Genomic DNA, 14,360 nt, shown 5'->3' with positions numbered 1-14,360 from the left:
CAATTCCGACCCAAAGTAGGGGGTGGGCGCTGGTACTACACCCTATGCACGAGCAGTTTTCATTGAGAAATGTGATCTTTGATCACTTCGTAATCATATCTTCTTTCTTTTTCCATCGTCAATTGTTTTTCTTGTTCGTATTGTCATTAGAAGAGCTTGGGGAGACAAATGTCGTCGCATCCTTTTCTTGTCTGCAGAGGTGCCGCTGTCGGCCGCACTGTGTCTCCGTTTCCCTTGAACAAGGGGTACGTCTTCTGGATATGGGCAGCAGTCCATTTTACTTGGCCAAAGACTGTTTTCGGCAGAAAGAGAGAGAGAGAGAGAGAGAGAGAGAGAGAGAGAGAGAGAGAGAGAGAGAGAGAGAGAGAGAGAGAGAGAGAGAGAGAGAGAGAGAGAGAGAGCGAGAGGAGGGGGAGTAGTGTGTGTGTGTGTGTGTTTCCATTGGCGTTATTATCCAAATAGTCAAGAGCTGACAGCTTAAATGCAACGGTGTACGATTTGATTCGCGGCATCTTGTAATCATGGACTTAACTTGCAGGCGTTTAGATCCAAGGCGTGCAGACACACGTGATAGGGTTTGCAAGAAAGGGAAATCATTCACAAAACTAGCAGATCAAGTGCGGAATTTTTATTTCGCCTGATTTCAATGGTGTAAAGTGGGGGGTGGGCGCTTACAAGGTACTATACCCTATGCACGGTTTTGGACTAAAAGTGGGGGGTGGGCGCTTACTCGATACTGGGCGCTTACAAGGTACTTTACGGTATATAGGCCAAGATAATACGGGAAGCAGCCCGGGGCAATCTGCAAAAGGCCCAGCCTTCCGGCAGTGGTGAAGGCAAGTCTCTCATTGACATAGTCTCTGCATATCCAGGCCAAAACTAAAGATAGTTGCAGCAGAGTTCCCACAACAAACAAGCATAAATGAAACATAGAATTAATGGTTGGACATATTTGTACTCCCAACTGTATTTTTTTTGTTTTTTTGTTACTCTGTTGTATGTTATATTTTGATTCAGTAAAAATGTCGATTGCTAAGTTCACTTTTGTTTTCAAATCTTGTTCAAATTTTGTGTGTGAGTTTGTGTGATTAGAGGTGAATTATTCAAAAAACGCAAGGAAAACAAGGTTGGCATTATCCTCCTACATTCGGTAATATTAGGCATGTATGAAGTCTGAAGTTCCGCAACATCTACAGTTTCATATATTTTAATTAAGCACAAGGTCACACGGAAAACCCATTCTTTTTTTTTATGCCAATGGTGACAAGACAACAAGCGACCCTAAAAAACTACCTGTTAGCCGGCCGCACTGCTTGACCTCAGTACCAGAGCGACCGCAAGCAAAGCCCGACTTGATATGGTGATCTTTGATTACTTTTCCTTCACTTATCCAAACATTATTCTCTTCCTGAATTTTTATAAGCCAGACTCCATGGCAAACACCTAGCAATGACCAGGATCAGAAATACATCTCACCTTATACACTTAAGCCAAGTCTGAGTAGTCTGTTATTCTTCTTATTTGATTGATTGCCTCCCTTTTACCATAAAATTCTCCGATTTCCAAATCTGAGATGCATGCATCAGTTTTAGTGTTATGTCTGCAATAAATTTAGTTTCTGTACATTTATCATTAATCATAATTATTCCAATAAATTGACTTGCACTAAAGCTAAGTTAGAGAGAGAATTTACTGACAACAATTAAATCAGATCTAGAGTGAGTTGTTTCAACATAAAAACAAGCATTATAATTGTACAATCACATAGACATGTATACACACTTTGGACTGAACTCTCACTCTGTAATACAATTTCAAACGTTGAATTTAATTACTATTTCTTCAAGCTTTGCCATGCAAAGGGCAATATTTTAACAAGTCTCAAATGTATGTTCTGTTACTCAAAATAATCCCTTTAACTTCAAGTACTATTAATTATAAATTATTTATAACACCTTATACACACATATATGTAGATAACCAATTCTAACTTCATATGACTATAATTTGATTTTCAATTTGTTTCACTTTCAAAGTCAAATAATCATACAGCAAATAGTACACAAACTCATTTCAATTCATGGACAGATCCAGTTATTAATATGTGGTTATTTAGGAATGTAATGGCACTAGAAATAAAATAATTAATGAAGATGTAAGGTCTAGCTCCAGGTGTGTTCAGCTACATTTGGTGGGCGTGACCCCCCCCCCCCCCCCAGTTTGATTTGGGTAGCCCCAACCAATCCTTTTTTTTCCTTCGACCCAAACACTTGACTGACTATTAGGGTTTAACGTCCTCTTGGACCAACTGGTCTATATTGGGACAGGTATTGGTAATACGCTGAAGATATGGTGTGATACTTTTGATTCGAACAAGCCCGCTGTGGCTGTCTTTTTCGACACACCAGCATTGGGTTTGTCTCGTCAAAGTATCGAAATACGATCATGATAATCAGAGACGAGAGATGATGCATGGTGTCTTCGTGTTTTCCAAGCCCTGAGACTTTCGATGTGAACGTGGGATCTTTTTCGTGCGCATGTGTGCACACGGGGGTGTTCGGACACTGAAGAGAGTCTGCACAAAGTTTACTCCGAGAAATAAATCTCTCGCCGAACGTGGGGATCGAACCAAACCAAACACTTTTAACCCCCCCCCCCCCCCCCTTATAGAGGATGAGTGAGTGGCCAGCAGCAAATAAAGATGTACATTCCAACAGATCACTGAAAGTGACGCAAGGCTGCCTAAATAGCAGGTAAAAATAGTTATACACGTTAAACATACACTCAAGCAAAATGTGTGAGTGTACGTGGGAGTTTCAGCCCATGAATGTAAAAGAAAAAGATCGGATCTTTTGTAAGGACGGGTCCTGAGGCAAATCCACACAGCCCAAATATTTGACAGTTCAGTGTCTTTGAAAAAGTTATGGTTGAAGAACAAGATTTTCAGTGAAGAGTGGAGAGTCCCATGTGACTGCCTGGCTGGTGATGATGGTTGTTTAGTGGCCGCTTGGTACCGAGGTATGAGCAGACAAGAAGACCCTCTGCCTGCAAACTACAAATACAAATTACAACACAGCAGTACCCATGTCAGAGATCCATGTGCACACCTACTAATGCATAATGAAGAATAGCATGTACTAAAGTAATTTGCGAAAGCAAGTACAGCTGTACAGGCTGATGAAGCAAAGTAGCACTAGCAGTTACTTCAAGAAAGTCACTGTCCTGCAAGATATGTCAAAAGCCGGTATATACCACAAAAAAAATTATGTTCAGTGTCAGTATGAGTGACCATCAGATATGTATTTATACACAAGTGACAAGAGCATACAATTTTACAAATGATCAATAAATGGAGGTCAGCTGGGTTCTTACCTGGCTTTATTTTTTACGCAGGTTCACTTGATAATAGACATATGCTTGTTTGGAATCAGTAGCGAAATAAGAAACAGGCCGCAGCCAGTATGAAACGTTTAAAGCGCGCCCCAGTTGGGTGCTTCATTTTTTGTGTGTCAATTTTACAGACGACAGAAATGTCTGAATGTGCAGCATCTATTTGGTTTAACCAAATTTAACTCAATAAAGTACCACTGAAAAAGTTGCTTTTGCATTTGACGGACTATTAGGGTTTAACGTCCTCTTAGACCAACTGGTCTATATTGGGACAGGTGTTGAAAATATGGTGTGATACTTTGATTCGAACAAGCCCGCTGTGGCTGTCTTCTTCGACACACCAGCATTGGGTTTGTCCTGTCAAAGTATTGAAATACGATCATGATAATCAGAGATGAAAGATCATGCAAGCGTGTCTTCGTGTTTTCCAAGCCCTGAGACTTTTGCTGTGAACTTGGGATCTTTTTCGGGGGTGTTCGGACACCAAAGAGAGTCTGCACAAAGTTGAATCCGAGAATTAAATCTCTTACCGAACGTGGGGATCGAACCCACGCTGATAGCGACCAACTGGCTACAAAGCCAGCACGCTACCAACTTAGCTACGTCCCCGCCAATTGCATTTGACCAGATACTTGTAGTTGCAAACCGGGTTATCCACCATATTTTGAACTCCCACCAGGCGACCGGGCAGTAGATTTGGCCATCTCTAAGCAGTGAAATCATGTTAATAATTTAAAGCCTTCTACAGGGTCAATTTGTTTAGATGCTTGGCCATTTGGATGCCAAACACCATGTGACACAAGATCAATGCAATGAGCATTTCTTCTACTTGAGAGCTACACAGACAATTAGTAGAGATACTCCTCCAGTGTTGGTGGATTCAGTCCAAAGAACTGTGATGTCTCACTGCCATGTAGGCAAGTATGACAGTTGGACAACAAAACTCCAACCAGGTAGAGTTTCCCTACAGGGGACAAGAACAGCTTCAAATTTTTTTTGAAATCCAAAAATGCCCACAGCCTAACAATTTTTGAAAATTCCCATTCAACAGAGTTTCTCACCCTGCTCATTTCTGTGTTGAAGGCCTGTTGCTCTTCTGTGATCTGTCCACGGTACGGCCTCATCAAGTAAGGGGTCAAGGGGTAGGCTCGGTCCCCATACAGGGACATTTCATCTCCTGCTGGAGTGACCATGTGCTGCTGCATGTGTTCAAGAATGCCACTACCATTCAGCAAAGCTGCGTCATGTCGTCGACCAACCAAGGGCCCAAAAACATTTGCCACAAGGCCATTTGGTGTCACGACACACTGAAACTTTAGAGAGTGCACCCTCTTATGGCCATTGTACACTTCTTGTTGCAAATGGCCTGGGCGACACATTGATCGTATTGTGCCGTCAACCATCCCCCAACAAAACTCCAGAGGAGCCCCCTTGGCATGTATAGCTGCACAGTACCGTTCCAGTTCGGGCACTGTCAGCCATGGCTGATTGAGGTTTGTTAGTTTGTCAGAAAACTGATCATAGATGAAGTCGATGCCTACCTTGAACAGCACACACAACTCCGGCTTGGGACGATGAAACATCTGCGAAAGGTCAGCAAACCGGCATGGGTAAGGCAACCTCCGCAGACAGATGCAGAGCACCTCCAATCCTGAAAAAAATCATAAATTCAAATGAGCCTGGTGAGTGTGTATGCGAATGTGTGTGGAGAGGCATATTCTCATACAGTCTTCAAGTTCAAAATAATAACACTGCAAAAGTTTTCTCACGCGCCTTAAAATATCCAGCCCGACATGCTTATCATCAGTTTGATTTTCTATTTATCAGGTTTGACACAGTTACTGGCTATACTGCACACACAAATTCAAAAACAGTTACCCGACAAGAACAAAATAAAAATCTTTTTTTTTTGAAGGGGGGGGGGGGGGGGGGGGGACACCACGAAGACAAAATCAATAAAAACAATTATCATAAAAAAAAGTTAAAACAAATAAGTCCTTTGCACATCAAAAGTAACTTCCCTTGAACTTGGATTCACGTAACAATGGCGGCCACTTCGTCAACTTGTAAAAAAAATATTCATTTATTTTTTTAAACTAATATGAATAAATTATCAGTATCAACGCATCTTTATTTATCCTGTTACCATATTTCAAAAATAATTTCACTCAACTCCACAGACTAAGTAAGTGGCACAACCAATTCACTATTATTTCTCTATTGTCTAAATAGAGTAATGTGTCGACCAAAGGGGCTAAAGTTAGTCAGGTACATTTTGTGATTCAAGTTCAAAATACATAGTTCAAATTTTAGATTTTAAGCAATCCCAAAATAAATTATGCCCCAACTCAACGCTCCGCTTTAATCTTTTACGAAACCTGAAATAGTAAAAACAACTCACTGAATATTCACAGTAAATGCAAACTTCATGACTTTGCGAATCAAATCATGGAGGAGGATCATTAAACTATCATTCTGACTGAAATACAACTCAACTTCACAGCAACCAGGGTAAAAAAATAAATCCTCACCACTGGCCTTGGTTCCTTGATTGTTCATTCCATTAGGCGCCTGCATAGTCCTCTGCATTCCCAGAAGGGCGCACAGTCTCCGAATCTCTTCCGCGCTGAAGCGAAATAAGTCCTCACATTCGATGGCTGTGAAGTGATCGAGGGCGAACTGACCCTCATAGGCCCTTCTTTCTGGCTGTTGAAATGTAGATTAAACTTAGTGAAATCATGGATCACTTGTACACTTTATTCAATTAATTAGCCTGAAAATTCTGCTGAAGCTACTCAAATCAATACTGGGTAACAGAGGGAAAGTTAAACTCCAACATTTTAACTCGCCAGCTGGGCGAGTAACTTCAAGAAAGTCACTAACCTGGCAGAAATTTCGCCGCCCCGATACATACCAGTTACCACAATTGATCTGCAGTAGCGTTAAAACCCTTTTGGTTGCATTTGACCAGAATTTTAATTGGCCAGCCAGGTGAGTTGCGAGCCTGTTGTTACTAGCCAAGCGGATTGTTCACTCGCCCCTGCATAACAAATGACCCTTACAGGTTGAACTTGAAGCATGTTGGATAAATAGTTTCAACTGTGCATCTCAAAAAGCACCAGTTGACAGTATTCTGATATAAATACTGTGTATGTTTTAGAACACAGAAGTTTCCTTGTACTGAAGTAATTTGATCCTAGAAATAACAAGAAGAGCAAACGCTCGATCGAGTCACTTTCGCAGTTCTGAATATTATATGAGGCATCAGATGGACAAGAAGAAATTGCTATTCACAACACAATGAGTCACGTTCACATAAAATTTGAGCCCGGTCACTTTTATAGTTTCCGAGAAAAGCCCAACGTTAAGTTGTGTGTTGCCGAACAGAAAAGGCTAGTTATCTCCCTTGTTTTTCTGATAACGTTCGTAAAAGGCTACAGATGTAAATACTTTGATGTAAAGAATAATCCTACAAAGTTTCAATCACATCCGATGAACTTTGTCAAAGATATAAAATGTCTAATTTTTCCTTTGACGCTGACCTGTGACCTTGAAAAAGGTCAAAGGTCAACGAAACCATCGTTAAAGTGTAGAGGTCATTGGAGGTCACGACTAAACAAAATATGAGCCCGATCGCTTTGATAGTTTCCGAGAAAAGATATAAAATGTCTAATTTTTCCTTTGACGCTGACCTGTGACCTTGAAAAAGGTCAAAGGTCAACGAAACCATCGTTAAAGTGTAGAGGTCATTGGAGGTCACGACTAAACAAAATATGAGCCCGATCGCTTTGATAGTTTCCGAGAAAAGTCCAACGTTAAGGTGGTGTCTACGGACGGCCGGCCGGCCGGCCGGCCGGACGGCCGGACGGCCGGCCGGACAGACTAACACTGACCGATTACATAGAGTCACTTTTTCTCAAGTGACTCAATAAAACTAGAACCAAGGTGCCTTGTGCTTTAAAAGTCTGATAGAACCAGTAAGTGTAACATCCTTATTAAGTCCACTCTCTGTCACAGAGTCTGTGTCACTGTCAGTTTGTGTTCTTGTGTCATTTTAAATCGAAAAGGGTGAATCGAAAAACTGAACACAAATCAAAAGCGGCCATTTTTTGTGTGTTTGAAATGTGAAAAAGCTTGCTCTGTTCAACGCTTAAATTACAGCATCAAACCAGGATTATATCACACATTAAACTGACATTTGTACCATTAAGTGGTTTAGGAACATACTAGTTATAAATAATCGTGTAAATAAACAAGCGTTCGCTCAGTTTTTACATACCTTTTGGGGCTCGTTATTTTCGTCGATTCAACCACAGCTCGTTAGCGGATCGAAGGAAGCATCCGTAAACTTTGACCCCTAACCTTTGAACTGCGCACACATCGCTGACGTCAACACATAAAAAAGTACCGATAACCACTAGCACTACCACTGGCACTGTACACTTAATCAGTCTATTATCAGGGCGGTGCTGCTTTGAGATATAACGTGCGCCACACACAAGGCAGAAGTCGCAGCACAGGCTTCATGTCTCACCCAGTCACATTATTCTGACACCGGACCAACCAGTCCTAGCATGCACTAACCCCATAATGCCAGACGCCAGGCGCAGCAGCCACTAGATTGCCAATTTTAAAGTCTTAGGTATGACCCGGCCTTGGTTCTTACCCACGACCTCCCGATCACGGGGCGGACGCCTTACCACCAGGCCAACCGTGTATGTGCGTATGAGTGTGTGTTTTGTGTGTATGAGATTTGTGTGAGTCAATGTGTGTATGTGTGTGTGTGTACACGTGTGTGTGTCTGTGGGTGTGTGCGTGCGTACATGTGTGTGTGTGTGTGTGTGTTTGTGTGGGTGTGTGTCTGTTTGTATAAGAGAGAAAGAGAGAGAGAGAGAGAGAGAGAGTGGGTGGGTGGGTGTGTGTTTGTGCGCGTGCGTAAGTGTATGTGTGTTTGTTTGTAAAGGTGTGTATGTCCTTCTGTCTATATGTGCGTATGGGGGTGTGTTTTGTGTGTATGAAGTGTGTGTGAGAGAGTGAGTGAGTGCGTGTGAGTGAGTGTGTATGTGTGTACGTGTGTAACTTGGTTGGTGTGTGTGTGTGTGTGTGTGTGTGTGTGTGTTTGAGAGAGAGAGAGAGAGAGAGAGAGAGAGAGAGAGAGAGAGAGAGAGAGAGAGAGAGAGAGAGAGAGAGAGAGGAGAGGTTTGTCTTTCGCTGGGGTATGCAGTGCCTTGGCGTTGCACATCTACTTAATTATTATGATTAATATGATTAATATTATTATGATTATTATGATTATTATTCATGAAGCATGTAATTTTGAAACTTTGTACACCCCGAATTGAAATGGGCCCAAGGCCTAATCAATAAACCATCCAGACTCCGGACTCCAGACTCTCTCTCTCTTTTTATCTCTCTCTCTCTCTCTCTCTCTCTCTCTCTCTCTCTCTCTCTCTCTCTCTCTCTCTCTCTCTCTCTCTCTCTCTCTCTCTCTCTCTCTCTCTCTCTCATGGCAGCCTATGTCCCTCCAACCACGTCGCCATATTATAACACGAAACAGACTAAATGCCATATCGATGAGTTAGAGTGTTGTCTCCTTGACATGTTTGAAAAACATGGAGATTTGCAGGTCATTCTTTGTGGAGACTTAAACGCAAGAACAGGCCAGTATCAATCTAACGTGTGCCCTGTCGATGAAATGGATAGCGCCGATAAGCGATGTGATCCCTACGTTTGCACCAGGTCATCAGAGGACAAGGTGGCTAACCAATTTGGTTGGGAGCTACTTTCCCTTTGTACATCTTTTAGTATGCATATTTTAAACGGTAACTGCACTCCTGATTTATCAGAACACTTTACATATGTTTCTGTACATGGAAATAGCGTCATTGATTACTTTGTTGTCTCTGATGAATTATCGTCACGTTCTAAACGTCTAGCCGTAGATGAGAGAGTTGAGTCATCGCATATGCCCCTATGGTTTACGTTTAGCTTCGATTGTGCCCATGTCCGTCCTCCCATCAGTGAAGCAACACAGCCACCTACAAAAAGACTCATATGGGACAGAGAAAAAGAGCAAGAGGTCAAAACTTTGATCCAGTCTGAAAGCTTTGTAAACAAACTGGCCGCTGCCACAGCTATGATCAAAGAGGACGCAGAGGGGTCAGTGGAGTTGTTTACGTGTGCTTTGAAAGACGCTGCTAAACCAATGGAAAGGGTGTTTAAAAATGACTCACCTTTAATCTCCGAAAACAACAAGTGGTTCGATTCTGAATGCCGAAAATTAAAAAGACAAACACGCAAGGCATTTCGGATGTACAAAAAGGAAAAGACAGGACAAGAGAAAGACAGGTTAAAGATGTTATACCTAACGGAGAGAAAGTCATACTCCAAAGTGCTCAAACAGAAAAAAGACAGTCATAAACAAAATAGAGTGAATAGCCTGCTGTTGAATATTTCTGACTCTCATGCATTTTGGAAGGAGATAAAGAAATTCAGGAGGAAACGTAAACCCGCAGGAACTATTGACAATCAGGCATGGTATGATCATTTTAAGAAAGTACTTAACGAGGATGATGATAGAAGGCATGTTCAAGAACATGACCATACTGACACTGAAGAAGAAAACGAACTTGACTGCGACATTCTCAACAGTGATATTACCGAAGAAGAAGTGAGGACTGCTTTAAGTGGCTTAAAAAAAGGGAAAGCAGCGGGACCAGATGGCGTTTTAAATGATCTCTTAAAAACCACAGGTGACACAATCGTCCCCTATCTTTTGACGTTGTTTAACGACCTTTTTAGGACTGGTGACTACCCTTCAGATTGGGCAAAGGCTATAATTCAACCAATATTTAAGAAAGGTGATGATGAGAACCCTGACAATTATAGAGGCGTCTCTTTGTTAAGTTGTGTGAGCAAGTTGTATACCAGTATTATGAATGCCCGTTTGACAGCGTGGGCTGAGGAAAACAACATTCTCTCTGAGTCACAGGCGGGTTTTAGAAAAAATTACTCCACAATTGACCACATGTTCACTCTTTATGCAGCAGTTACCAAGCAGCTTCAACTAAAAAAGAAGTTATATGTTGCTTTTGTGGACTTTCAAAAGGCGTTTGACACCGTTAAAAGGGATGTTTTGTGGAATGTTTTATTAAAGATTGGTGTAAAAGGAAGAATGTGTAACATGCTTAGGTCAATGTACTCATCTGTTCTCTCTTGCGTCCGATGTAACTCTGGCAATACTGATTATTTTGAATGCCTACAAGGCCTGAAGCAGGGCTGTCTAGCGAGCCCAACGCTTTTTTCGTTTCTTATAAACGAACTTGCCTCGGAAATAATATGTAAGGGCAGACACGGAATTCAAATGCTTCCCGGCGAGATCGAACTGTTTCTTTTGATGTTCGCTGACGACATTGCACTGCTATCATCGTCCATAGTGGGTTTGCAAAACCAACTGAACATCTTACATAACGTTTCAAAGCGTCTTGGGTTAAGGCTAAACATGAATAAAACCAATGTCGTTGTTTTTCGAAACGGTGGTCATTTAGCCAAAAGTGAGAAATGGTTCTACGGAAACGCGCAAGTATCAAGTGCTAGCTCTTACAAGTATCTCGGTCTGACATTCACAACACAAGCCAGTTTGAATCTCTCTTTCAATGACGCAATCACCAGAGCCAAACAAGGTGTCATTGAAATTTTTAAAGTCTTATGGAATATAGGATGCCACGACATGGACATATTTTTCAAATTATTTGATGCGCAAATTGCTCCCATCTTGCTCTATGGCTCAGAACTATGGGGATGTTTTGACTGTTCACAGATTGAAAAGGTTCACATGTATGCCTGTAAAAGATTACTCGGGATCTCGTCAAACAGTCCAAACCAGATGGTGTATGGGGAACTTGGAAGATGCACTTTGTCAATCCTAGCAAATATCCGAAGCGTAAAGTACTGGTTGAGACTTAACTGTATGCCGGATTCGAGATATGCAAAGATGTCATACATCATGTTAAAAAACGCAGTTGAAAGGGGAAAACAGAATTGGGTCTCACAAGTTAAATGCCTCCTTTGCATGAATGGATTTGGAGATGTGTGGTTGAACGGGTCTGTAGGTAGGGAATGTGCGTTTATTAGAACATTTCAGCAACGTCTGCAAGACTGCTTTGAGCAAAACTGGCACTGTAAACTTGATACAAGTGTGAGATTTGATGTATACAGGATGTTTAAAGGAGAACTTGAAAAAGAAAAGTATCTGGGTGTCATTGAAAACCAGTACATACGCAAAATGTACACAAAGTTCAGACTGGGCATTACACCATTGAAGGTAAATAAACTGCGCTATAATCCCGAGTGCGCTGAATCCAGAAATTGTACATTTTGTAAATCAACTGAAGAAAATGAAAACCACTTCCTGTTTAAATGCCCAGCTTACAATGCAATCCGTCAAAAGTACATTGGTGCTTGTTTTGACCTTGACCAGTTCTCCAACTCATCGTTGTGTATTTTACAGACTGACAACAAATTACGACTGATTGCATTGTCAAATTATGTGTTCTACGCGTTTAGACAAAGAGAAAATCAATTGTGAAATAGACCGGTATGATCGTACAACCCAAAATCATTGTCTCCATCTTACTGTATTTTTTTTTTTTTTTTTCTGTTTTTACTTCTTGTGCTAGGTGTTGATTTTAAGTTGCCTTGCTTCCGGACGGTCAAGTCCACTTTGTTCACATGCTAACTATTTCTCCCCCTTGTACATACACATTGTGTTTGATGCAATAAAAATTCGCCTTCGCCTTCGCCTTCGCCCTCTCTCTCTCTCTCTCTCTCTCTCTCTCTCTCTCTCTCTCTCTCTCTCTCTCTCTCTCTCTCTCTCTTCTCTCTCTCTCTCTCTCTCTCTCTCTCTCACACACACACACACACACACACACACACACACACACACACACACACACACACACACACACACACACACACACAGAGTTGTTAAAACCTACAACACGAAAACAAGATACCGAAAAAACTACAGTGAACAATTCTATACCTTGTGTCGGGTAGTGTAAAGGTTGTTCGGCTCTTCTACACTTGTCGTGTATTTCATGTTCCTGAAATACTACCGCATCGGAGCTTTGATCTGAGATCGTGAAGGTTGTGGTAAGGTTAGATTATTTTCACTCACAGAGTCACACCCCCTTTGGAAGATTGTGTTGTAGATCAACATCACTGTTCAGTTCTTGTCCCGAAAAAGAAGAACACTAAATCGTCATGTAATGGTGATGTAAGATCGTCATTAATGTATCGTATGACGTCAGTTCCAGTGCACAGATGAGTTTTAGTCTTGGTTTTATATAGTCTGTGATACCTCGTCAGTCGTGGTTAGACTCTTGCGAAACGAATTCGAGAACACGGACGCAATACACCTCCACCCACCTACCCACCCTTCCCCTCCTCCCCACCTCCGAAAAAGCACAAACAAGCCAAGGACCGGTGTAACACGAGAAATTTACTCCCACGAAATGTTTACTCCGGAGTACAAATTTCGTACGAAAAGTTTACTCCCTTTACATACCAATTACTCCCCCAAAGCACGATAAAATTACTCCCCACGACAGGACTGGTGTGTTCCGAGTATACATTTCGTACGACAATGTTATTCCCCTGACAAATAAATAACGAATAGATTACTCCACCCTAACACCAGCAATTTACTGCCCACGCCAGGTGTACGCAATTTGTACTCCCTTGTCCCCTGTTAGTCTTGGTGGTGGAAGGGGTGGAGGGAGGGTAGCGCGACATTCGTTTGTGCGAGGTCACATAATTATTGGCATTACCCCTTCACCCGCATCCCATTTTCGCGTACGAGATTTTTACTGGAAGTACAATTTTGTGGAGTAAAAATGTCGTGGAGGGAGTAATTTTTCTTTCCGTGGGGAGTTCTTTTCTCGTACGACAGGTGTACGACATTTTTACTCCGGAGTCCATTTTTCGTGGAGTAAAAATGTCGTGTTACACCGGGTGGAAATGTACACAATGAAATGCCAATAACATGCAAACACAAGAATGGGAGACGAAGGGAAAACCTACTAGCGATTGAAATTATGCACACGAACTCACAAATCCCTCACTTTCCGAATGCAAACGCTGCAAATCCGTATGCGTGCGTCGCTGTGTCGAACGTTGGGTTGACGAACGTTGCTGACAGACGCAACAAAACTTGATCAAAAGGCACTAAAAACGATTACATGTTTTACTCACTGGGTATTGCATTCCTCTTTTTATGGGGGCGAGGACGCCCCCATTCTATACGGATAGTTTAGAGGTTGACCATGGGCAGCGCCATTTTGTTGTGAAATACGTCATCAGTTTGTGTACACAGGAAGTTGTGACATCCGTCACCCTATGGGAGGGGTGACGTCAAAATTGTTCATCTGTAGAAAGTTGTGAAATCCGTCACCCTATGGGAGGGGTGACGTCAAAATTGGTCATCACAGAGTTTGTGTAACACAGGAAGTTGTGAAATACGTCACCCTATGGGAGGGGTGACGTCAAAATTGTTCAACAAAAACATGATAAGTCGCATTGTGCAGGGTCAACTGCAACAAACTCAAACCGAGCCATTCATTCCTAGCTGTATTTGAGTGACTTATATACCCGACATTTTTATTTCTTATTTTTAGCACAGGTGTAGGAAAAATCATGAACCAAAATGTTATTTATTTTCTAATTTAACATTTTTTTTACAAATATGACCATGGTCTTTTAAACATACAGTGACATTAAACATTGTTATGTTAAAAAAAAGAAAAAAGAAAAAAAGCTTTTGTGCACAAATCAGAAAATACATTGTACATTTTACCTACAGGCCAAACAGTGTCTGTTGGCGGCAAAGGGCCCAGCAAGTTGCTATTTTTAGATCGATTAAAAGTTGTCAAGAACAGGCGCTTACATTTGGATGTGTCCACTGATAGTAG

The 14,360-nt window shown here is 41.7% G+C and overlaps 1 protein-coding gene and 2 long non-coding RNA genes across 3 annotated transcripts in view; 1 reads left to right on the top strand and 2 right to left on the bottom strand.

Moving 5' to 3' along the window:
• LOC138950779 (cytochrome P450 3A6-like) overlaps positions 1-14,360 on the top strand; it is a gene marked incomplete in the record, with an annotated part of 137,214 nt that overhangs the window by 82,833 nt on the left and 40,021 nt on the right.
• Positions 1-14,360, bottom strand: part of LOC138950785 (uncharacterized) — a 125,875-nt gene that overhangs the window by 75,602 nt on the left and 35,913 nt on the right. The window lies entirely within an intron of this gene.
• On the bottom strand, positions 1,808-7,333 carry LOC138950760 (uncharacterized). Its single transcript, XR_011450781.1, has 3 exons — positions 5,922-7,333; positions 4,932-5,041; positions 1,808-3,052 (listed from the first exon to the last, which is right to left on the bottom strand). It is a non-coding gene; the product is annotated as an uncharacterized lncRNA (long non-coding RNA).

Source organism: Littorina saxatilis, linkage group LG16 (genome assembly GCF_037325665.1).
Source record: "Littorina saxatilis isolate snail1 linkage group LG16, US_GU_Lsax_2.0, whole genome shotgun sequence".
Taxonomy (NCBI): Eukaryota; Metazoa; Mollusca; class Gastropoda; order Littorinimorpha; family Littorinidae; genus Littorina; species Littorina saxatilis.
Note: the sequence above shows the minus strand (reverse complement) of the source record. Positions and strands in the feature narration are given on the sequence as shown.